Source organism: Contarinia nasturtii, unplaced genomic scaffold (assembly GCF_009176525.2).
Source record: "Contarinia nasturtii isolate CC-2019 unplaced genomic scaffold, AAFC_CNas_1.1 Cnas_scaffold_414, whole genome shotgun sequence".
Classification (NCBI taxonomy): Eukaryota; Metazoa; Arthropoda; class Insecta; order Diptera; family Cecidomyiidae; genus Contarinia; species Contarinia nasturtii.
In genome coordinates this window covers 663,172-688,701 of record NW_022197768.1, presented here as the reverse complement: position 1 = coordinate 688,701, position 25,530 = coordinate 663,172, and the positions used below count along the sequence as shown (strand labels likewise).

Below are 25,530 nucleotides of genomic sequence, written 5' to 3'. Positions count from 1 at the left end.
GTACATATTTAGAGCATGGTGTATTCTTTCACCACTTACCATTGACTGTGTATGCTAAGCGCGCAAAGGGATGGCCGATTCACACAAAAGACTATTTGTGCGAGTGATGCTGCGATAATGTTGAATTCTACTGGGTGCTTCACTTGCTACACTCAACATTTCTATCCCACTGCATACGGTATGCGGTGTATTTATTGTTGTTGCTACTGATTCTGCTGCTTCTGTTGTTGTTGGTCCGTTATTGTTTGCATCGCTACTGACGTATGCTTTAACCATACAGCATCAGCATCTCATTGCTCCGGCATACATTTCGGATGCTTGGATTCGGTTTTATTTGTGCGACACATAGAAGAGAACATTTCTTCGCTTTGCAATCCGTGCTATATCATCAGTCAGTTGATTTCTGTTGGTTGCCGATGATGGTAACGATTTAGCATAACTGCCGTAACTGCTGTGAATTATTGGCTACATTTTCAAAATAAAAAAAGAATCTCTTAAGCACACCGAACGCCACAACAACGATAAAAACCGTTAGTTTTTTGCACTTGCATCTGCAGCAAGTGTTTTGTGTTTTGATTGTGACAACGGTTCAACAATCTATCCAGAAAAGAAAATTGTTATGAGTTTTTTTTTATTATTTTGAACAAAAAAAAATATTGAAAAAGAAAGAAAAAGAGAAACATAATACGAATTTCAATGTGAATAATAATAGGAAAGTGCTTTACGAATTTTGCCCAAACAGTTCCGTATGATTTGTCATTGTTTGACGGTTCAAAACAAACAACCAACCAACATTGACGGGGCATAATTGTTTTGGACGCAAACAATAAATACCTCCGGTACTTTTATTTATTATTCAAGTGCGAGAAAAAACGGAATATATTTTTTTTCGTTGTGCAGTGTATATGTCACACAAAAGGAAAAACACTTGACAAAAAAAAAATCAGATTGAGTGGCATTAAACGATCGATTCGATCGTACACGGTGTTAACACTTTTTTGTGGTTTGATGTGTTTCAAATTGAATTGCATACAAAATATTTGCAACAGCAACCAATTTTGGCATTTTTAGCTGTGACTATTGTTTACTTCAAATTTATGATAACATTTCAGTTTTTCAACGCAATACACTGCGTCAAAACCGATAATTATTTTTTTTCGAAATTTAACTAGATCACCAAGCAAAGTCTTTGAACTTTCAAAAGTTGCATAGAAAAGGTTTTTGATTTTGCAACAAAAAAACACTGTAACGAAACAACTAATTGGTCATTGTCACATTGCATATACCTGAAAAACAGTACGATGCCTGGGGGCCAGCAAAGAAAAAAAATGTGTTGAGCTGTTGAACGTGTTTGAAAGTGTTGTGTGAAATTGCGTTTATCAACAAAAAAAAAATAGAACACAAAGAAGTAACGTGCAAAAAAAACTTGACAAGTTTATGGGCAAAAAGGTGCATTCAATAGAGTCGTTAAGCTGGATCACCCGTAATTTATATCGTGCAGTTCGATTACGAAAAAGGATAAATTCCTGAATGAACAATAAAAGTCAAATACATATATACGCATACCATATACCCATCAAAAGCATTCTCGAACACCGAATAAAACGAGAAAAGAGATAGTGTCAGAAACAAAGCGATTAAATAAAAACCCGTCAAATAGCGTGTGCCGATCGAAAAGCGACCGAAACTCAATGGGAAAACAGTTAATGTAATCTCTTGTGGAAAATAAAATTTAATGAACTGAATATTTTCAGTGGTGAGTGAAAATTTGATATTAAAAAAAAACACACACACACACACAAACGCATACAAAAGAAAGAATACAGAATCAGGCCCAAGAACAAACAAACAAACAAAAAAGTATACTTCAGCCCCAAAAGCTGCACACAAAACATTTCCGAACAATAACATTTCAAAACAAAAGCAGCAGTTAAAAAAAAGACAACACGAATACAACGACAACATAAAACCAACTACGAAACATAAACAGGCAAAAATGGATTTTGATTGAATTATTAAAGGTTTGTTAAATTTCACAACAGCAATAGAGCTGTGGCAACGGTGTAACGGGTAGCATGCGCCCAATTCAATAATAAACAAAACACATTTATACCGAACAGAGAGATCTCTTCTTGCATATAAATAAACAACAACAATATACAACATACACATACCGGAGGACCATTTTGACGTTGCTGTGAGTCTTTTACTTTATTTGTTCCTTTTTTATGTTAGTGTATCAACATTTGATCGTTATATTGTCGTATTTGGTTGGGATTACACTAAACGAAATTGAAAAAAAAAAATGAAGAAAAAAAGATGCCAAAAAACGCGTCCATATGAAATGGTTTTTCATCAACATTTTAAGTGTTGTGCCGTGAGTGCTGATACTGCTGCACCATACATGTATGTGCCGTGTTTTTTACATGCTCATTGATCTAAGTTCAATGAGCAAGAATGAAGCGAAATCATTCGAATTTTTGAATGTTTTGTCAAGAGTTTGAGTAAAGCACGTGTATCGTACGCTTCTTGCACAGTTGATTCGGTTGTTATTGAAAATTGAGTGTCAGAGGAAAAATAATAAAATAAGAATTATAATCGTAATCGCCAGCCATACCGACAGCTATTGCATTTGCTTTTGATAAATAAAGACCAAAGCGAGCAACACACATCCATGCCGTTATTATTAAATCGAATCGAGTGTATAGACACTTGATTGTGTGAAAGACTGAAATAAAGGGACGAAAATCATTTAAATGATCGGATAATACTAGTTTGAGAAATTGATGTTGTAAGCCCGAAGATATATGGTACGCACACTTGGCCATGAAGTGGCAAAGTCAATCACAACAACACTGTTTTCGAATAAACTTGATACGAGTTGCACGCACAAAGCAGCTTCAGTTACGTGCACCATCTTTCTTTCTCTTTCTCTCTCTCGCTCTCACTTATTATTGCGTACTTCTTCAAGGCAAATTTAAGATAGAGACAAACAAGTATCGAGTATAAAGGTGTAATCACGTCGCAATAAACACTCGCAATTTACCCCGTCCCATTGACACCAACATATATACAGAGTGGCACAGAGAAGACAGAAGTTTAGCCGTACTGCAGCCACACGTATTTTATTTGTCTAAGTCAAATCTTAAATCGAAGTTAGTCTCTATCTCGCACACGCACACACATACAATATATTTTCTTCTCGTTTTTTTTCTCTTCTGTTAAACAAACACTTAATTTAATTTTATCGGAAAGCATTGAGTGACTATAATACATGAAAATGTAACAAATGTTTTCTCGCGTATACACCGATACGAAATCGAAATTCATGTGAAATGCAGAGGTTCTCTGCCAGTAGAATTGGGAAAGGCTCACAATTGCCATTTCAATTGCAATTGATATCGTCACGGCCACCACTTGACATCATCACACTTATTGTCAATTGCTTCAGATATCGGTATTGTACACACGACGGCCTTTTGAATTTCACCGTTTCGAACCATTGCACGTACTGGAACTGAGAGCACATACACACAGACGCACACAAAATTGGAAAAGTTCGATGCAAAAAAAAAAAATTGGGGAAAAAAACCGAATTTATGGTATAAAATATCGAAATGTACGGTCGGTATAAGAGGTCACACACATTCGGAAATGAAACCAATGTGATTTGAGCGTTTCACACTTCTTTTCTCGCGAATCGTATTCTATCGTGCACCTTTAACAATATCTCCATAAAATTGACTTGTGCTATATGTTTTTTTTTCTGTGCCGCATGATCCGTGTTATTTTCACCAACTTAAGTCGCTCTCTCATTCTTTCTGCTCACATTCTCTTTCCGACACTTCTCTTTTTTTGCTTCCTTTGTATTCTCGTTTTGATCATCTGTTACTTATGTGTTTTTTTTTTATCTTATGAGCTCATGCTCTATTCATTGGCGTTGCTTTCAATCGGCAAGCGTGACATATTCATTCGTTTCAAAATTCGTTTGCACTCTCGTCGACAACGGAAAAACGGAATCTGGATGTGGCGTTTTTAACAAATCAAAGCGACAGCCAGTCTGTGCGTATATGCAAATGTATGTCATCAAAATCATCGCATCGTATATAGCATTGAAAAACATGGAGAAGAGATGAGAAGCACAAACCATCAATCGTTATGCTGCAAACACATTGGAAAATGTGAAGAAAAAAATCAAAAGAGACTAAGCAAAAGAGATTGAAAAAGAAAGAGAGAGAAAACGAGGCGAAGATGAAGATAAAGAAAAATGTGTGCCGCAGGCACAAAACAAAATAAATATGTAGATAAATTTTTTGATTTGTTGACAAATTGGTTTATAAGTATTTGCTTTTATCATGCCACATTTGTTTCGCGAACGAACATTTATACTGCACTCATTTGTACGTTCAGCAAACGAATAAATAAAAGGAACGTACGAAATGAATGAACCAACGACTGACTGGCTGACTGAGCGACACAACATAATCGACCGTGGGCACATGCTGACGAAAAACAGTGTACGAATTTTACATTAAACATTATACATGCCATTATTGTTGTCATTACATACATTTAAGTAATACAAGAGCATAAGCAAATACACACACATGCGCGCGCGCCTTTTCGCTCCCAAAAAGCACTTACGCGAGATTTAAGCGTTTGTTCGAAAATTCTCAAGACACGAAATTATTCTGTAATTTATTTGTGAAACAAGACATTCTCCCGATGCGAGTGCAAAACAGTAAGCAAAATAAGAGGAACCATCAGAAACAACAATAACAACAACAACACCGCGACGACGACAAAAATAGAAGATAAACAAGACGAATTTCGACGCACAGAAACATTTTCGCCGGTTTTATGTAACGCTTAGAAAAATTGGTGTTCATTGTAGCTTAAAAGGTCCTCAGTGCGTTTTTTTTTTTCTCTGCTGGCAGAATGTCATTTTTATTGTTGTTAATATGCTCACCTTTTTTTCTGCCATTCAAAAAGTTTGCATTTGTCATATAAAATGGTGTTTTTCCCTCACTTCATATCTCTAGCTTTTTCATTTGTATTATTTTGATTCTGCATAAATCAGAAGAACAAATTCAATAAGAAAAAAAAGGAATTGCCCGAGAGCATGTGGATGAATGACCATAGATGAAAATAGAACTTGGTGAGCTAATTAGATCTTTCCATCTTCATAAATTTTATTCAATTTTTGCCATGGGTTTGCTCGTTAGAGTCATGTTTTGAACTAGCATGCGCTCATACGCACATCAATCACCCGCTTAAAGCTATATACGGTTAAATACGCGCAAATGCAAAGCGAACGCTTTCAAAATCCGGTCACACAATGACGGCATTATGACCATTGGTGCAGTAAAAAAAGGTGTACTAATGAAGCTAGAAGTTTTTTATGGAACGCAATTAGACAGTGCTTATTTTTGTGTTCGTTTCGTTTTTCCCATCTCTTTCTCTCTATTCAAATAAAGCTGCCATTCGAACATTTACAACAAATCATAAAATTTGAAAATGTTTCCATCCGCGTCTCAATTTCGCAATGCACTCTTAATTCAATGAACTCTCCTCGCCGTTCAACAACATTCTCCTAAATATATTCAACATGAAACTGATTGAGCAGTTGACTTTTTTTTTCGACTTCAATTAAACTTATGCCATTCACATCAATGTTTTGTCGTATAATAAATTCAACAATTGCATTGAATTGAATGAAATATAAAATAAAAACTCAATTCCGAAAACAAGTCATGTTCAAAACAAAGTTCGACAAATTTTAACGATTTCAACCCAATAAATATTTTATGAACTAAAGCGAATAAATAACAACAAATCAAAGTGATAAGATGCAAAATTGCTGCCCCATAGATAAACATTTTCGCTTTTTCTTGTTCACTTTTTTCGCTTTGCGATAGTTGTAAAGTTGAGTTGAAAAATTGAAAATTCACATTTGTTTTTATAATCGTTTTTCTCGTCATAGAATTAGTTTCTTGTGGAACATCTTCGTTTCGCAAAAGCTGAATATAAATAACAACAACAGCAAATGGATCCGTACGACTTTAACTGTATTCAACTATGTGAGACAAATGGTATCATAATTTTACTCCCATTTGCTTCTGCCTCTCTTGCTTTTGCATCGGGCGTCTGTCGTTCATTTTCCATTTTATTAACCAATTCGGATAGACTTTAGTCGATGCATGTATCATTCATAGTAAAATGGGTGAAGCGTTCAACGCGCTAGTTCAAATGTAGTCTTTTAAATTTTGCAAACGATATGCGAACGGGATTTTATTGCAGTTGTTTGCCCCTTCATGTCACTGCATGATACCCAGAAGAAGTAAAAAGTAAAGTTCGATTCGTTCAAAGTTTGCTCGATTTCGTTTTGGATCTTATTTTTTTTTTCACTCATTCTCCATGCATATAGTTACATACACATACATAGAGAGACACAATTACTGACTCTATGTCACTGTGTTTTTTCGCCATTTATGCTATGGGCGAAATTCGATAGATAAAAAGCGACAGAGAGAGAGAGAGAGAGAGAGAGAGATAGAATGCTGAAAAAATGGGATTGCAATAAAAGAAAGAAGTCAACGTTTAATAAACTCGATCTCAACAACAATGTCCGCCGTAAATGGGCGGAAAAAATGTACCTTAACTTAAACAATAAATTTAAATCACTTCGATTTATTCTAAGGTAAGATTCACCTGAATACACTTCTCAACTCTATGGAATGTACGGTTGTTGGCTGTTCTGCTGTTAGCTAACTGGCTTATGTCATACCAACTGTTCTACGTTGCACGCACACAGTTTTCAGAATGCCAGAGCAATACAGCAGAAGTAAAAGCCATTGAATCGTTAAACAGCATGCAAATGTATAAACGATGAAATGAGAACGAAGAACGAAGAGAAAAAAAAGCTCATTCAAATTTTACAGTTTGCGATGACATACGCATGAATATTTTTGTTCGCCGAAATACTTTTATTCATTCGCTTTTTTTCTTCCTTTCCATTGTGCATCGTTTATTCTCCTTTTTGCTTCGTTTCTAGTTGATTTTTCCTTTCATGTTGCAAAAAGCTACGCGTCTTTTTTTTTCGCTCACCCACCATAATATATTTGTACATTTTGACGAAAGTTTTGGGTGAACCTTTTTTCGTAACTCAATGAACATGCCATAGTTGTGCTTCGTTTTTAGTTTTTTTTTCTCTCTCTCGCTCTCTTGACATTGTTGTTGCTGTTACAAATTTTGTTTTCAGTTATCCGAAAAAGTTCAAAATCGTATACATTTTACATTATTTGAAATACAGCAACAGAAAAATCGTTTCAAATAATTTTTGTCTCGGCTACCAAAATAGATGGCCAAAGAAGAAACCATTTAATCTGACATAAATTTTTATTTATTCCTTGTTCCACAACATTCACAATAAATGGATGGTATTAAAGAAGAAGAAAACGACAAAGAAGTAAAGAACAAAAATGTTCCGATCGCTTGACTTTCCCATTTCAATCGGCGGCAGACACACAGTGTGATTCACTTTCAAATTTCTTTCTTCTATGTGTGATTCAAGTAAATTCACAATGTTGTTACTGTTGCCAACGTTTTGAATTCTTGTGTCCGCTTGTATCCAAAAAAATTGTATTTATTTATTTTATTTTCATTCGCCTTTCGCACAAAAATGTGAAATGCCAATTCACGAAAATCGTATCTTTCGTCTAGACTAGAGAAAAGTCCACTTAGTGCGTAAAAAATGAAACAAATTCCGGCATCGAGAAGTTTTACACCCACAAATGTTTATTTAGCTCGCTTTCTCTCCCAGTTTTTCCAATTTTTTTTTTGCGTACTTGCCAACACTTGTTTATTCACATGTTAAACTTTTTAAAACAACCCGAAAGTATTTGACGAAGAAATGAGAAAAGATGAACAAAATTTTGAGTTACCTGATTTACCGACTCACAGTGTTTGGTAAATATAAAAATTCGAGCATCTTAAAAAATGCATTTCACTCAAGCAAATATACTGGTATTTTATCGGAAAAACTCATCAAGATAATATCTAAGTGTATTTTTGATACGAAGATGAAGATTGTTCACGTTTTGTATTTTCATACCTATATGTTCGAAAAAAAAAGTTTTGAAGTAAAAATACATTTTGGAAAAGAGACTTCAACTAAATTTTATAGTGAATATATGACGTAAACATGTAATGAGCAATGTAATGGACATAGGAATAAGCACATATGTATTAAATGTATGTGTATAATAATATTATACATTTTTATATCAGACTTATGTCAATTTAAATATGCTTATGTCAAATGAATAAACACTTTTGATTACACGCTCAAACGTATCGGTTGTATTATTACATTGGCGCTGCAAAGCAGGTTTTAAAAATTATTAATTCAACCCAAGTGTGAATCATCAAGTCAAAATTAAAGTAAAGTGAAAGACGAATTACAATTAGCAGACTATCGAATTGGTGGAAGACTATCGACTTAAGGTGTGTTTCGTTGTTTAATTATTTTAAATCGTGTAACCCCCCTGAGATTTGGATGAGAAAATATTTTCGCGAAAAATTATTCGAATTTGCTAGGGTTTTTGATTCAAAAAGTGAAGAACTTTTTTTTTTGCTCTTCAAATTGTGAGATGTGAAAGAAATCTTTGAATTTGCTAGGGTTTTTCGAGGAGAAATTTCTTTTCGATTGCTAGGGACTTCCCCAAAAAAGTGAAGAGCAAAAAAAAAAAACGAAATTTGTATTGATTTTTGTATATTTGAGTCGGTAAGAATTTTTTTTATAAAATCACCCCCCCCCCCCTCCCAAAAATTTTGCTCGCACACTACTGGTCTTATGGTATCTAAATCAGGGAAATTAGATAAGAGCTCAAGATACTTTTTCTTTTATCTGGTAAATTAAATTATCTTATGTGTGAGATATTAAGAGATATGATATCTCTTATTCTAGTATCTTCACCGAACACTGCCGATTCATCACATTTTATTTTATAATATGATATTTTAAAAAGACACGAATAAGTTGGTTTAGAGTCAAACTGTAAAAAAATGTGAAAGTAGCACATATCTTACCTCCGTTGCTTCGTTGTGTTTTGTGTTGCAGCGGCAATTTTCTTCATTCTCTCTGTGTGTATTTTTCAGCTTGAAATGTTCAACTGTATTCATTGTTGAAATGCTGTTTCCGCTTCAGTACTTAAATTCTTATTATGTACTAAATCCGTGCTCAAAATAATATCAGACAACATCCGTATTCGTTTTAGCAAAATTATTATGATTCTTTGTTCTCTCACACTTGCTCGCACTCTTTTTCTATCTTGTTCGATTTTGTGAGGAAGCAACGATTACAATGCAGTAGCATAGTGGATAGCACATGAATTTCAATAATACAGAGAATAAGATGGGAAACACAACCGAACCGACAAATGTTGGCCCGGTTTTTAAAAAGCAGTAGCGGCTGCAATAGCAACAGAAACAACACCAGCCAACTATAGCAGCGAAATAACAACGAAAACAAACAACAATTTATTCAGACAACTATTTATGATGACATTTTTCCTTTTGTTACTAGCTAAAACTGTTGTCGTGATGCACCGTCGCTTGTTATATATATATTTTTTTTGACCATCTTTCCAATTGCTCGACTGGCTAGTACGGCATTTGATTTGTGGCTGTGTGCTCTTGCACTGTTTTATATCTTAATTTGGAATATTTTATGGCAAAATGTACGAAATTAAAAACTTTGAAACAATGGCACAATGTCGACGATGACAACAACTGAAAGAATGAGAAAAAAAACCGTCACTGAACCTCTAAAGCAACGAAGATATAAAGACCTAAAGATAGATACATAAATAATGAAAGAGAGAGTAGGCAAAAGGACAGGAGAGAGATAGCAATGGAATGAGCGAGAGGTAGAGAGGAAAAAAATCACAAAAGTCAAAGAATAAGCGACGAGCAAAGCTCAAATGTGAGGAAATTTTTTCCAAAGAATACAGTGCAAATGTAATGAATGTATGAGAGATATCTATGCACATTGCACACATACACACAAATGACAAAGAAAAAGATGTAAAAAATGCGAACGAAGAAGTGATCATACATTTCCGTTTATCTTTATATTCTGAGTACAATTTTAGCGTCAAAAAGACAATACGAAGAGAAAAAGAGAGCAAAAATAAGTAAACAACAACAATGGCAACATCTGAGTAGTACTCAGTGAATACAAAAAAAGACCATAATTGTTATAAATGGTGTATTCTCGTTATTTTATTTTTTTTTGTTCCTTTTGCTTCTACATCGTATCCTTCTTGTTGCGTGCATGGCCTTCGAAAGTGGCTCTTTTCGCTTTTCAAAAATTACCCTACATCACTTCAATTATTATCTGGGTGTAATTGAAGTGGCAAAAAGGATCATCGCACGCATTTATATATAACTCTTTTTGATACGCTGCACTGCAATAAGCCCAAAAACAGCAGAAAAAAACAACGAATAAAAGAGAAAAAAAAAACTTACGAAGCCAACGACTTTGACTTTTTTCATAAAATAATCTTTTGACAAAAAAAAAATACAATAATATTTTCCAGAGCATAAAATAATCTTTTATAGAGATATATTTTTTGTTCAAATCTTTCGTCCCACGGTTATCCTTTTGCTCCCATCAACTCCAAATTTTCATTCACATTCGCTGAATCGTGCGGTCCGCTTTTTTTTATCTTTTCTACCAAAATTATTAAGCGAAAAGAAAAAAATTAACGAGAAATTTGAGAAGCGAAGAAAAAACAGCGAACGACGGTGACAGATAAAGACGAAAATCGTAAAGATATGAAGACAAGATGTGATTTTATGACATACGTGCGTAAGGACTCTTCTTTTCTTGTTAATCTAGTCGTCAAAAAAACTCATCGAGTAAAAATGGTTCACATTTTTATCCCTCTCTTTGCGACATTGTATCATTGGCGCTTTATCATCAGTTTTTTTTGTTCGAATTATACAGACAAATCTGCATATGCGTTGTATGCAAGAAAGGGGTAGAAAAAATAATTCGCTAACCCAATGATCCAACGACTAAAGAATACACAAAAAAATTGGTTTTAAATTGTTCATGTTTTACATATAAATCTCTGCACGCTTATCTGCATACTCTAACTTTTGCTTATATCATATATATATATTTGATGCATTGTAGCAATGCGCCGATATGCGCTCGCATATAAATTGTAATGCATTCCATACTAACTAATAAAAACGGCAGATTTTTTTTTGCGGTCGAAATTAGTATTTGCACTTGGACCAAATTGAACAAGCATCATGGAGACACAAGCATTTTAAGTGCTGGCTATAAAGTGAAAGAAACATACCATATAACCAACACAAAACGAAAGTTCATCGCTTTGATGTGTATAGTTAGAAGCTATAAAATATGATCTGTTATGCAATTGGCCGGTTAAGTTTTTCTTAATCGCTTGCAAACGATATAAGGCACACACAACACTCATTCACTCACTTACTCTATCACACAACTTTAATGGAGATAACTTGACTTACACATAATCAAATTCTATATTAAAAATTCAAAGTTTTTATCACTTGTTTTAGCAACCGTTAGCGTTGACAATGATTGCCATAATTTACGTCCGATTTCGTGAGCTATTTCCGTTGCTTGCTTGCACACACATACATACATTCACAATGTGAATTTCATATTCACCATTCGTTCAATATCCAAGCAAAAGTGCATTCATTCATTCATTTATCCATTTATTGAACGATTAAAGATGGATCCATTGTGGTGTGTATATATGTGCGTGGTAAAACCAATTGTTAGTAAGTTGAAAATTGGGCGAACAATTCATTATTGGCTATTCATACATTATTTGTACGTGTGATCGACTTGGTTTTGTTGCCGTTGAAAAAGTAAATCGTTGTCGTTCATCATGTGAATTTAAATTAAATAATTATTGATTGCATTTGAGCATGATGTCCGGATAATTTAGTTGTTTTTTTACAGTGTTCTAGTGAAATTGACACCAAAAGGACCTTTTATCCATTCTTACATGTGTGGTGGAATCATTGTTTCACATACAATTTTACTGAATACGCACATAGAAAACCAAATAAGTGAAGCAATGTGCCCAGCACCGAGTTGCTTTTTAATAAAATTATGTATTTTATGAGATCATATTGCTTTCTCAATTTCATCTTGTGCCAACGAACTTCATACGCATTATTTGAACTTAAGCACACTATTACCATGCTATTGGCCAATGTAAACGGAAATGACATTCACTCGCTGAATACACGCATAAACGACTAGTGAGCGTGCACACACATCAATCGGCAAGCTCAGCTCGATTACAGTGAACAAAGGCTTCTTAAAATAAGCATTCTCTCTGCTTTCTCTCTCTCTCTCTCTCTCTCTCTCTCTCTCTCTCTCTAAAACTGAATTTTCCCTCTTTTTCTCCGTTTTCACATTTTGTTCGCTTTTATATGCGGCCATTGCTTATTTCTTTTTTCATGTTATAAAATATGATTAGGTTAGTTTAACGGTTTCAACACACATTACCACCGTTCATATGACTTTGATAAATGTACATAATTCTATTGTAAGTTGGAATTCTTTTTCCGACATTCCTTTACCAAATTAAAGTCGATTCGTTTCTATTCTCTTATTATTAATATTATTATTTTTACATTTTCTGCCCCTTTTCCTATACATTTGACTTGTTTAGAGCTCTTCTGTGCTTCTTTTACCTCGTTTTTTCTTGAGGATGTTGCAGAAGCGTTCTGAATATGCGAAATATGTGAATGTGCACTCAAATCAAATTAACGTATAAGCTCATGAGCATGTAGCAGCAAGCCATAATAATACTCGTATCGTTGGTAATACATTATTACATAAAACCGCAACAACAATACCAAACTGAAGACTATGAAAAACCGAAAATAAATGAAAACGTTGAAAGTAGTAAATAAGAAAATTTATATGACTGCATCACGATTTGCATAATAATCACATGTGTGTGTACAACTATTTTCTATGATTTTAGAAAGAAGTGCAATTGTAGCTAGTTAAAATACAACAATGGAAGCAGCAGAAACTAACACGATCCATACAGCTACACAAAAATATTGTCTTAATATTTTTCCCCATTTTTGGATGTCGTCGTTCATCTTTCTTCTGCAACTTATGCGCGCATTCTTTCTCTCTCTCTCTCACTCACTCACTTTCTTCCTATCCCCTGAGTCAACTATCGGTTATATTTCGTCTGAGTTATTCCTCTGTCTTGTTCACATTTTGTCGTCCTTGGTCTCTCTTTCATCGTTTACCGCAAACGCTTTCTCGCTATACTTCATTGAAAGTAGCTCTTATGCACATGAGCTGATGCGTTCAAATTTCGTATTTCCATTCACTATGCGCGCTATATTACAGCTGAATCCAATGTGTTTGTATATTTTGATTTTATACTCGAATTTAGCTACGCTCTGACATGGATTTTATGACACCCAGTTTTTATTAGATAATTTTCATAATTTCATATCGTATTAAATTTAAAATTATTTTATAAAATGCATGAGTTTGCATATATCGCGGGGTGTGCGTGCGTAAGTGTGAGTATTTTGTCAGTCGCACTTCTTTCTCTTGTGTGGATGGTCGCCGTTGTCGTCACTGCGGTCGTCTGTTCATCGCACACGCATCACTATCATATTGCCCTGTAACACTTATACATGAATTGCTTTTAGCAATATGTTGTGTTTTAACTGGCAAAAAATGGCATGCACCATCTTATCTAACTTTGACTCAGAAAATTTTATCATATTTTTGGGATTGATGAACCATTTCTAGTATACTGAATGTTGTTTGCTCGCCGCTTCATTGCTGTAGATTTAGTCCCAATTCATAAGTTAAAGAAAGCCCATAAACATAATAGACAAACAATGCTGCAAGCCAAACGACCAAACACTATTGTCCACTCAAAACAATATGCTATATCATACAAAACCGTTATACACATGCAAATAATTCAATTGTGAATTTTATTGTTTACACACAACGATTTCAACGTAATCTTTTTATGGTCATCATTTCACCTAGTTCCATCAACGCCGTTAAAATGCTGTATTCAAACCTTTTCTAATATTCACAGTAAAATTCTAATCTTTAAAAACATTAAGTGCACGCATTTTCAACCATAATCCAAATTCTATCCACACGACAAAAAACATTTATATACGACACTTTTCTTCTTCTCTCAAATTCAATTTTTCATGAAATTAATTCGAAAAATGATTTGTCAAAGTATACTTTTTTATAAGATGTTGATAAATATGATCGATTTAACGCTGATTTAGAAAATCGGAAGTCATTTTTTAGATTACCCCTGGTTATTTTCGATTATATTTTTTGTGGAAAAAAATCTATTTGGAATTCGGTCATGCCGGATCTTTATTGGCACGCTGAGATTTTGTTGGCAAAGTTTTCAAAGTGGCGACCGAAAGAAGCGCCAAAATGATCAATACATTAAAAACAATGACAACGCAACGGACTTATGAAGACAACAACGACGACAACGACGGCTGAATGAATACGATGAAGACAGCCAACGACACACTCACACATACTTAACTTATAATGGTCTTGGTTTGGTTCAGGTCCGTACCGATGGTATCTCTCTCTCACTCTCTCACTCTCTCACTCTCTCACTCTCTCACTCTCTCACTCTCTCTCTCTCTCTCTCTCTCTCTCTCTCTCTGTGTGAGTGTAAATTTATGGCATGCTTTAAAGTGATTACAGCAAGTTATTTCGATTGTAACTAATGGCCATAATGTTGAGGTCGATGTTGAATGCCACTCAAATGCACAATTAAAGTCGTTCTGGCGCCTGCATCTAATGCCGCCCCCTTTTAGATTATGCGACCAGTACTGGTGGTTTGGCTTTCTGGGTTTCTCATTCGGCCAACCAGTTTCCAATGTAAATGCTATCGCACACAGTTGTCGTTCATACGAAGCAATCGGTCTTAAAGTAGCGCCATTCGTGAAACGAATATGCTTGAGCTTAAGCTGGTTTTCTCCAGATAGGATAAATTGAAGATGCTTAATATGTGATGATGAGAAGTGTTTTGGCAAACATAAAATTGTGGGTGATAAAGTATCGTTTGCATGTGATAATAAACCAGCATATTGACACATTTTCACAAAAGCAAACCATATTTACATAAGAGCCATCCCACTGGGTATTTAAGCTTTATGATTTTCGTGTATAATTTTGGTTAATCAAGAAGATTTTGGGGTTGATTTTATACTTATCATAAAATTTGCTTGAATATAATCATTTCTTTTTTCTTCGCTTTCTTCTTTCCATCAGAGCGGCTCTTGTTCTTATTTTTCTTGTATTTATCTGCTGCTATTGCTGTTGCTTCTGCTAGCGATGATGACGATGTCGATGTTGATAATATACCATTCCCAAATGATTTTTTTTCTCCCTATTTTGCATTGAATTTTGTTTCACGCTTCTTTTTGACGTGATTTTTCCTTTGGCTCCCATACATTTCTATTTTTACATATTTTTCCGCACAAACGCTAGTTTTATTACACATCCATTCCATTGGCAGCGTGTGAAAATGTTATTGACGATTACAATATCGCGCGCGCGATGGTTGCGTTGTGCACGTTTAATTTGGATGTTTTCTTTTTCGGTGCGTAAGCTATACTTGTCTATATTGAATTGAAGTGTTTCGTTTGTGGTTGAGCTGTGTCTAATACAAGTAACATCTTGCACAGGAATTGAAACCCATGCAATGTAGAGAATGAAAGATTGTTCGATTATAAAAAAAGTGTATGCAATTTAAACGTACAATTTTCTTGAGATAGAAAAAAAATGATGAAAACTTGAATGGGGAAAAGAAAGCGATAAACCAAAAGAAAAAGATCTTAAAATGTTGAAATAAATGAGCGAGAAAAAAAACCATTTAATGAACAAGGATTACTTATTTGTTTTTATGCTTCGTGTTGCCTCTTATTTGTATTCTATCCAGAGCCAAGCAAACTCAGCCAGCTCAAACAAAAGCGCGTACGATGATTTGTCCGCATTGTTTTCGAGTAATTGTTTTGTTGTTGTTGTTTTTTTTTTGGTTGGACGCTCAACCGAAAATCACTATCAACAGACGCTGTGCACAAACAATAAAGCGAACGAAACGACTAAAGCAGCTCGAACGCTTGCTTTTATTTTTCCATCTTCATCTTTTGTATTCACATTGTGCCTTTTATTCATGCTGAAAATTGAGTGCTAGAACTTCCTTTTTTACAGCCACAACGTACGAATATTTAAAGGTTAACAATGGATCGGCTGTCTCTCTTGAACATATTTCGAAAAAAGAAAAATATCGCAAGGGTTTTTCGCTTATTTTCGGAATGAAATAGCTAGAGAGCCCTTGTATATTTGTATGACTTTGACATCGACACCACATACAATCACATTTTGTCGACGAAAATGCAGTCCTGTTAACAGGTTCTGCATTGTACATATTTTGACGCAGTTATGTGGTGGGGAATACAACATTTTATTTAATGTTTTTGGCACAAAACATTTCTAATAACAAATTCAATAAAATGTGCAACAGCGGTTGGCGGTTGAAAACTTGCAAGAAATCTTTGATATGAACGAAAATTTCACCGAATTTTGATTAGGCAACATTTGATATTTGTAACTTGAGAATACCTGCTTCTAGGGGGTAGACACGCAATCCAAAAGAACAAATCTATACGAAAAAAATAAATCTCTTTAAATTATTGCGAGTAAATTATAAATATTTCAAATCATTTTGATTTTTTTCGAACCATTTCAAATCACCGCATGACAGTTCGTGTGACACTTTACAGTGAAGCTGACTGTCGATGTTTGCATGAATGTTATATCAAAAAAAATATTAAGTTAAAGAATAAAAATACAAAGAGATTTAATATTTTCGAAAAATGTTTTAACTATAAACGAAATATACTTGTTTTTTTTTTTATTGAAGAAAGGTTTTAGGTTGCTTAAAAAAAAACAAATATTGATATAGAATTTGATGGTTTGTTTTAGTATTGTAAAGTCACTTGTCAAATCGATTCAAATCATTCAGATCACAAATGAAAAAAACGAATCATTTGAATCATGTCTACCTCCTTAACCTGTTTGTAAAATAACGACTAGTTATTTACTATTCAAACTAATTTTCAATTTGCACGTTTTCAAATGTCTATGAAATGTATAAAACATGTAAAAAAAACAATTGGATTTTTTTACTGATACTCACAAATAATATTATGCAATGGAAATATTAAGCCGCACATTTTAATCGCCATTTTTGTTGGATTTCAGAAGTATATATTTTGCACTAGTTTTTCCTACATATATAAGCAGTTAATAAATTGACATATATTCCTTTATAGCCTTCGTACTATAGCTTGAATGTGAATCTTTATGTACTTCCGCTAATGCGATATGATTATAATCACTGATTCGGAAGAAAATATTATCCCATTTAAAAGAAAAACAAGTCTGAAGACTTTCTGTCTGCGTGCAAAGTTTTTTCAAACTGCTGAAATTTTCTCAAAAATTTGATTTTTTTAACAAAATACAGCAGGAATGGAATAACGAAATACATTTAAAGTTAACTGATATAAGGTTCACAAACGATTTATGTCCTGAATTCTCCCTCGAATAGTCGAATTAAGTGCATTTGAATGGCAAACACAACAAAAAGATTCCAATCCGCAAAAATATGTTCTGTGTATTATGTATTTAACATATGTGAAGTTTTTTTCAAAATGGTTTTAATATTTTCTGTTTAACGTAATATATATTCAATTAAGTAAATCTTGAATAATATACAAATGCTTTTCAGTTATCGCCATTGTTCTAGCTTTCATGGCAAATATATATACGACGTGAATAAAAAAAGCATAGAATTCCGGTACACTCAATGTGGTCAATGTGCAAATATTTTCCACTTTTCTGTTCTTTTTTACGGTGTATGCAGAAATTTATAATTGAATTATTTATTCGAACGGGAAATTGAATGAATGAATGAATGATGCTAAAACAGTCACCATTCGGTAGACACACATACCAGTTTCATTTGCATTCAATAAATTAGAATGATTATTATTACTTTTTAATTTGGGCACATTTGTAATCCGATTTTTTGATGCACGTTTTTTTTCACACACACATACACAGTGTGCTATTGTGAATTTCAATCCTAACGATAACCGCTCAATTCCATACATTGGTTGACGTGGACTTTTAGCATTTTCTATCCGAAGCAATATCGTTTTGAACCGAATCAAAAGTGTAACCAATCACGATTGTATCGAATAATAATCACCAATTATGTAGTTATAATAAGATAAGCTATTTTCAGCTTGTTGTATTCAATCATTGATTGATAATCCACAACACATTTAAAAGGTCTAAATATTTCATGAATGTTGAGTTCTATATTTAGAGCTGTTTTAACTTTCTGGATTCTTATTGATTTTGGACAGCAACGGGAAATGGCTTGTGATGACATTTTTATGAAATCAATTCTTCAACATAAGTGAGAGTATGTGCACATCCAATAGTGCGCACATACACAAATTCAGAGATATATATATAAACGACAAAGCATAAATATTCAAACTATACATTTTGAAATTGAGATTGACATTACGGTAATTTTTGTTTGTATGCATTTTGAAAAAACGACGATATTTTCGATTTTTCACGCACATCCTTTTGCCACTGTAATTTATCAACCATCGAATAGTAAATACGTTCTTTTGGGTCGGCCGAACAAATACAATGCGCCAATTCATCAAACTAATATGTACATTTACCTTTATCTCTAGCTCACTTTTACAAACACAAACAGACGACGTATACCCGGCACATTTTCAATTTGAAACGTAAATATGCAAATTGTGATGTAATTTTGTAAGCAACGTGTATATAGCATGAAACAATGCTATCCTTTCACATAAAATATATGATACACATACCGTTTACCACGGTTTGTCATAAAGTCATCCAAAATATTGCAAATATAACAGCTCGATCGGAACACACTATTCAAAAGTGTTGAGCATTTGAAAAACTTTCTTTACAAAATTGTCTCTTCTTTGTTTATGTTTTACCGAAAACAACGAGCAGAAATATTTGATTTTACTAATGCATTGCGATTACCATTCAGTGTATTTTCACAAATCACGAATGATTTCGAACCGTTATTGTTGATCAATGGTCGTGACCGATATTCCAAAAACGAGTTGTGCTCATACACAATTTGCAGCTCACGATATAGCACGGTTTTGCGTATTACACACATACCGCGTATATGTTATATATTTATTATCCATGCACGCGTCACTTTGAAAATCGGAGCTTTTCAGACAAAGATGAATCTAAAATTATAATAAAATTCAAATTGTTTGGTGAATTGAACGGCGTAGACGACAATTTTCCAGACTCTTCCATTCTAAATTTATATATCTTTTTTTTTCGTCGTGTAAATTTTGCATGTAAAATGCCGTGAGGCATTTCATATTTTATGCTTGTAGCGCTTCAGCGCCCATGTGGTATGAGATACCCATAAATAGCGTGTAAGCTTAAACCACAAAGGTCATTTTGTGTACGGCAAAAATGCCAACAAATTTATGTTTTCTACCTATATATTTTAATGTATGCATAAGTTGTCAAATGTTCGAAGTAACGAGAATCATGCATTTATTGTATTTGTTGGCACAAGAGAGAGCGAGAGAGAAAGATAAAGCAAGTGAACAAGCAAAAGTCACATCAGCTTCTGGAACCTTGTTTTCCGCCGCTAGCCTCGTTGTTTACATCGCGTTTCGATTTTATTCGTTATGAATTGTATGTTTGGTCGTCGCTTCGGTGGTATGCTTTTTTTCCTCATATTTAACGTCACCTTCGCGACGCTTTTCAGTTGCGCTTACACTCATCGCGACAATGCGAATACATCGCGAACAATCTCCTGATAAAATCGCAGCCGTAAATTGCGAATGAAACGAATATAAACAACAAAACAAAATATTAGTGGACTGGGAACTGTGCTTTTTGCTACACATTCGTTCGACATTTATTCCGTTTCTCATTTTTTTTGTTATTTTGTTTAGGCCTGTTGTTATTGTTGTTGGTGGTCTTTTTGGATTCTGAACGAATTCCAGCTTTGCCACAATCTTTAATCTGTGGAAACGAAAGAGACCTCACCATATGAGCATATGAATTTTTTTTCATATGAAAAAAGTAGCATCGAGATTCGAAGCGCAAACGACAAGCTTACATTTTATTATACAATCATGTTTGTGGTTTATTAGTACTGGGATGTTCTGCATTCAGTATTCTGTACATTTATCTTTATGTAGAGTATAAAGCTTGGTTTCGTTTTGTACACTTTTTTTGTCATTTCATATTCTTGGGCTCATTTCTGTGCTCCTTTCCCTCTACGTCGTTGGTGTGTGCACTTTTTCACGCTGCTAGAGAACATCGTTTTGTTTTATACTGTTATTCTGCATTTTTTTTGTCGATAGCTTGTGTTTTCTTTGAATGTAAACGTGAGCGCGTGCAAGAGAGATAGAGAATGAAGAAAAAAACGCAAGGAAGATAGAGAGAGAGCGTTTGTTCATTTTTGTCGTTCCTTTTTGTGAATGAACCAATCTATTTTTGCTCATTTATTTGTTGTGCTCGTAGTTGGGTATGCCCGTTTTACCTCCATTATTCCTTTTCGTGCCAGTTGTGTTCATTCAATTATTCCTGTCATGAACGCTGTGTGGTTTAATCACAGGAAATGTTCGTTGTTCTTTCCAGCTTTCCACACTGAAGTTCTATACATTTTTTTTAAATATTTACGCGCACGCGACAATTTCAGCATAAAAATTCAAGTTCGACCTCTGCAAAGTGCAGCGTTTTCGTTCTATTTATGAGCGATAGAAAGAGAGAAAGCGAAACAGATCAGCAAAAAGTAGAGAAATATAGAAGAAAAAGGACGAACACGCTCTCTTCCGTAAACTAGTTTCTTTTTTTTTCGAATACAAAAAATGTGGATGCCATTGGGTACTATCTGTATATTCGAAAACGAAACAAAACGATATGAGCACATCGAGTTGAATGTTCAGTTCATAAGATCGAAAAGAAGAGAATAAATATTTAGTTCTATTTTTCCCACTCTCTCTCTCTATGTATCTTCATCCAACATTATAAAACAACTGAATGAAAAATAATAAAAAGAAAAATTCAAAAGCAGAACAGCGTTCTGCTAAATCAATTTAACTGTGGGTTTCTATCTTTTCGTGGCTTAGAAACGGAATGCTTGCATTTTATTGTTAATCTCTTGCAAATTGGATTTGCTGCTCTTTCTGCTGGGACTTTAGACGCTTGAGCGCGTTTATTGGCTAATTTTTCAAATAACGACCGCCGTCCAGTAAACAAAATATACACTCGCTTTATCTATTTCTCCCGTTCTCTCATCTCTCTGTCTTTCTTTCTTTCTTCCAGCCAATACCACATATAAATATATTCTCATCCACACTGTAAAGTCAAGTCACAAACTCGACTCAAGCATCAAGTCAAGTGCCGAAGAAAGAGAATATAGACAGTTCACTAAACTTTTTTACATAACTTTATTGTGCCATTTAAATTGATTCAAAGCGTTTTGCTATTTTTAAAATGATGCGCTGTTCAGATTGTCGAAACTTCGTTTGCAAATTTTTGCCGTCTTTTTTTCTTGTTGTTGCTCATTTCTTTGTCTATTCCTAGGGGCTTAATTCAGAATTTTCAACAACTGAATTTTTCAGCAAACGAATGAATTCCGGTGAATTCTACGGCGAGTTCATTCAAATATGTGAGATAGTGGTGAATAGTTTCTGTTGGCAATTACTGCCATATTTATATTTTGTGTAACAAAATTGCAAATGTTTTTTTATATTTTTTAATAAAAATTAATTTTATTTTCAATTTTGAGCGATTTTCTATCGAAAACAATCGGAAATATTGAAAAAATAATAAATTAAAAAATATTGCGGTTATCATAACCTCACTTTATTACTTTGACACATTTCATTCTATTCACACGAATTCCTGTGAATTTTTTTGCCGTATTAAGCCCCTAGGTCTATTCGTTTTTCAATTGATTTCGTTTTTGTTTTTGTTGCGCGAGTAACGAAAACCACTTGAAAACAAAACGAAATTCGTACTAGTTAGATATTAAGTTTTGAAGCGAAAAGGAGCCAAAAAAGACAGCAGCAGCATTCGAAAAAACGAAACAATTGCATTTAATTTATTTGTGTAACCACTTAGCAAAAGTTTAAAAGAAATACATACGATGCGGCAACCGACACAGAATTTTTGTGGTAAATCGAGAATGCAATAAAATTGTTTTATTGCCCCGCGCTCACTTTTCTATCTGCGCCAAATTGAATTTAGACGAAGGAATAAAAAAAAAACAATAACAGCAACACAACAAGTAACAAACCAAAAGGAAAGCGTAAAAAAGAGAGTCGCAAAGTGGCCGTAACGCATTCATAATACTCTTCAACAATTTTCTTGTGTGCAAGTCTTTCTTTCCCTCAATGTGTGTGTGTGTGTGTGTCAGAATGATGGGAAAAAGCTAAAATTTACATACGACTTATTGAAGTAGACGTGCAATGTTTTGTTGTTTTGCAAATGACGATGAGAGCCAAAGGCATTTCAAAATGAAAACAGATACGAGTAAATGTAGTGGCATATTCTATCACCAACAACAATCATCTATAGTCTTCATTTTGTCGATGTTTTTTTTTTGTTTGTTTGCTGCGGCATTTGCCGTTTGCCAAGTGTGGCACCACACCACCAAATGTACTTTTCACGGGAAACAGAATGACAGAGAAATAGATAGAAAGCAAGACGATGGAAGAAAAAGTGCCATTTATACACTCAAAGTCTCATTGGAGATTTTCTGTTCATCTGCTGATTTTGTTGTCGGGTTTCATTTTCGGTTTTTTTAATGCTCCCAAAGAAAACATAACAAAATATTCATTTGCTCGTGATAATTACCGAAAGTTTTGTTGAAGAAAAAGGTATACATTGTGAGATTCACGAAGTCGGATCTAGTGCACGCAAAGAAAGAGATACGCAGAGGCGCAATGAGAAACATTTTGATTAAGGAAAAATGAGCGAAATGGAGGAGTGAGCATTATGCATGCATAACAAAACCCATTAGTACCCATCATAATCACCACAACAAATGAGCAAAACCATTATAAAAGTGCTAAAATTATCGAGTAGAACCGAAGTTTAAAATTTGCTTTTCAATCATCGAATTTTTAAGTAAAATGACAACCGAAAAAGGTCATCAAATCTCTTGAAACATGCAAACACGCAAACATATTTATTTGGCTCTATATATACGCAAAACCATCGCAACCATTCGACCGTTGTCTTCATTTAAAAACATCGACACCATCCAATGAGCATTAAATATTTAGATCGGCAGTGCAAATATATGAAAATATTATTCAGTTAAAAGCACTTCAAGTCTCAAAATAAATGTGCATGACGAAGACTCATATTCGAATTAGATACATTTATTTTCTAATTTTATTAGCCATAAATTAGGTATTTAGAGACGAGAAAACGAAAGAGAGAGAGAGCATTGGCACGTATCTCTGCATATATTTGCTATTATATTTGAATGTAACAGTGTCGGAGTAAAAATTGTCCAGGACTGAGCAACAATATCAAGAAATGGCATTGAGCCATTATATTGCCTATTGAAAAAAAAGTAACGCATAAATGATTTTAAAACGGAACTTATATTGAATGGAAAAAGTTTGTTTCCCTCATCGTTTCATTCGATTCCATTCAGTTTTATTTCTCTAGTCATCCATCTGTCTTTCGATTCATGGCATAAATGGGCATTATGATACAATCCAAGAAAATATTTCTTTCTTTCTCTTGCTTCCCACCCCCACATATTCCTTTTGCATTTGTATCATATCTTCAAATTCACATCCTCGCTACTCTCCACCAAATTTGACGCACAACTTGAAAATAAAATGGGATAATAATCATAAATAATATCCATCGATTATTACGCCCTCATCTTCTCTCAATTATTCGCTTTTCGTTTGCTGTTCGCAGTGAATTTGTGTGTACCATTTTCATGAATTTTACCAATAGAAACCATTGCTACTCATTTACTCTAAACGATTGTAAATTCGTTAAATCGCCGACTCAATCCACTACGATTCAGTTCGCATTTTGCATCGAGCAAAGCTTTTGCTTTTCATTCTCCATTTACAATTCCACATTCAAATATATTTGTCATTTGTGTTTTAATCTTCTCGATTATTTTATTTTTTTTATTTCTTTATGTTGTCATTGTTTTCTTCGTTTGCTTTCTGGGTCGAAATCAAAATCCGTCGATTTTATGTGTGGCTTCTATAGATTTAAATGAATAGAAACATCCTGAGTATAAACGAATGGATCTTAACCAGTTTGAAAAGGGAGACACAAGGAGGGAATTGAAAAATAAATTTCAATTTATAGCATTCGCACTAAACACGTGTAAGTCCGTTTTGTGTGCTTGTGAGCATGTGTGTTTATGTGAGAGACAATTTGGATTTGATGTTGCTGTTGTAAAATATGAGAGCGAGGGGAAATGAGAGAGAACAAAAGAGAGAAAGAGAACGTTGTGAAATCCGCATTGAATTTTCCATAATAATTACCAACTCGATCTATTTGAATTTACCATACATTGTATATCACTTTGTTATGCTGAAGCTTTAACTAGTAAACGATGTGAAAGATATGTGGTCCTCTGTATTGGCCTCTCAATGATCGTTGTCATGTTTGTGTAGAGTGTACGATTCAAGTTGAATAACACTACATATTTTTAACACTACATGAAATGCAGGGTTTTTGCATTTGTTAAAATTAAAATGCTAAAATTTGGAGATGAAATTGCCAAAATCGGATTCCTCATCCCGGAATAAGTGGAAATTTTACGCAAAGGCCTGAACTCATGGTGCAACGTGGTATAACTCCATTTGCCAAGGTGAATATCTTGAAGTCTATCCTTTCATCAAACATTTTATGTGCATCGCCAACACTGTCGTTCTGCGTTTGGATCTGTGCAGACATTTCACGTAGCGCTATACAAATAGTTTGTTATAAATAAATTAAAAATTATACTTAAAAATATTTAAAGAAAAGAAATGTGGATAGCGAGCAATGCGAGCGAACAGCGAAGCGAGCTTCTATGTTGAATTTACAATTGTACAGCTCAAAAGTGTTCGCTGTGGTTGGCCTATTTTCCATTCGGCTGTATTATTATCCGATATTCTGTTATTAAGAACGTATAGGGCGAAAAAAATCAAAACTAGCATAATCTGCTATTCATTGCAAGACATACACATATATGGGACTCATGAGCTCACAGAGTTCGGACTCAAAGCCGGTAATTATATTCAGCTGAATGTCGAAAATATGCAAGATGATAT

At 34.1% G+C, this 25,530-nt stretch overlaps 1 protein-coding gene across 2 annotated transcripts in view; it reads left to right on the top strand.

Annotated features, from left to right (window-relative positions):
* Nucleotides 1-353: 353 nt before the first annotated feature.
* The window catches only part of LOC116338898, a 122,642-nt gene continuing 97,465 nt past the window's right edge, over nt 354-25,530 (top strand). The window contains exon 1 of one of the 2 annotated variants that reach the window (XM_031764443.1): nt 354-2,197. The gene's annotated coding sequence lies outside the window, so the exon portion shown is untranslated. The remainder of the gene's footprint in view (nt 2,198-25,530) is intronic. The other variant, XM_031764442.1, reaches the window with a different exon arrangement.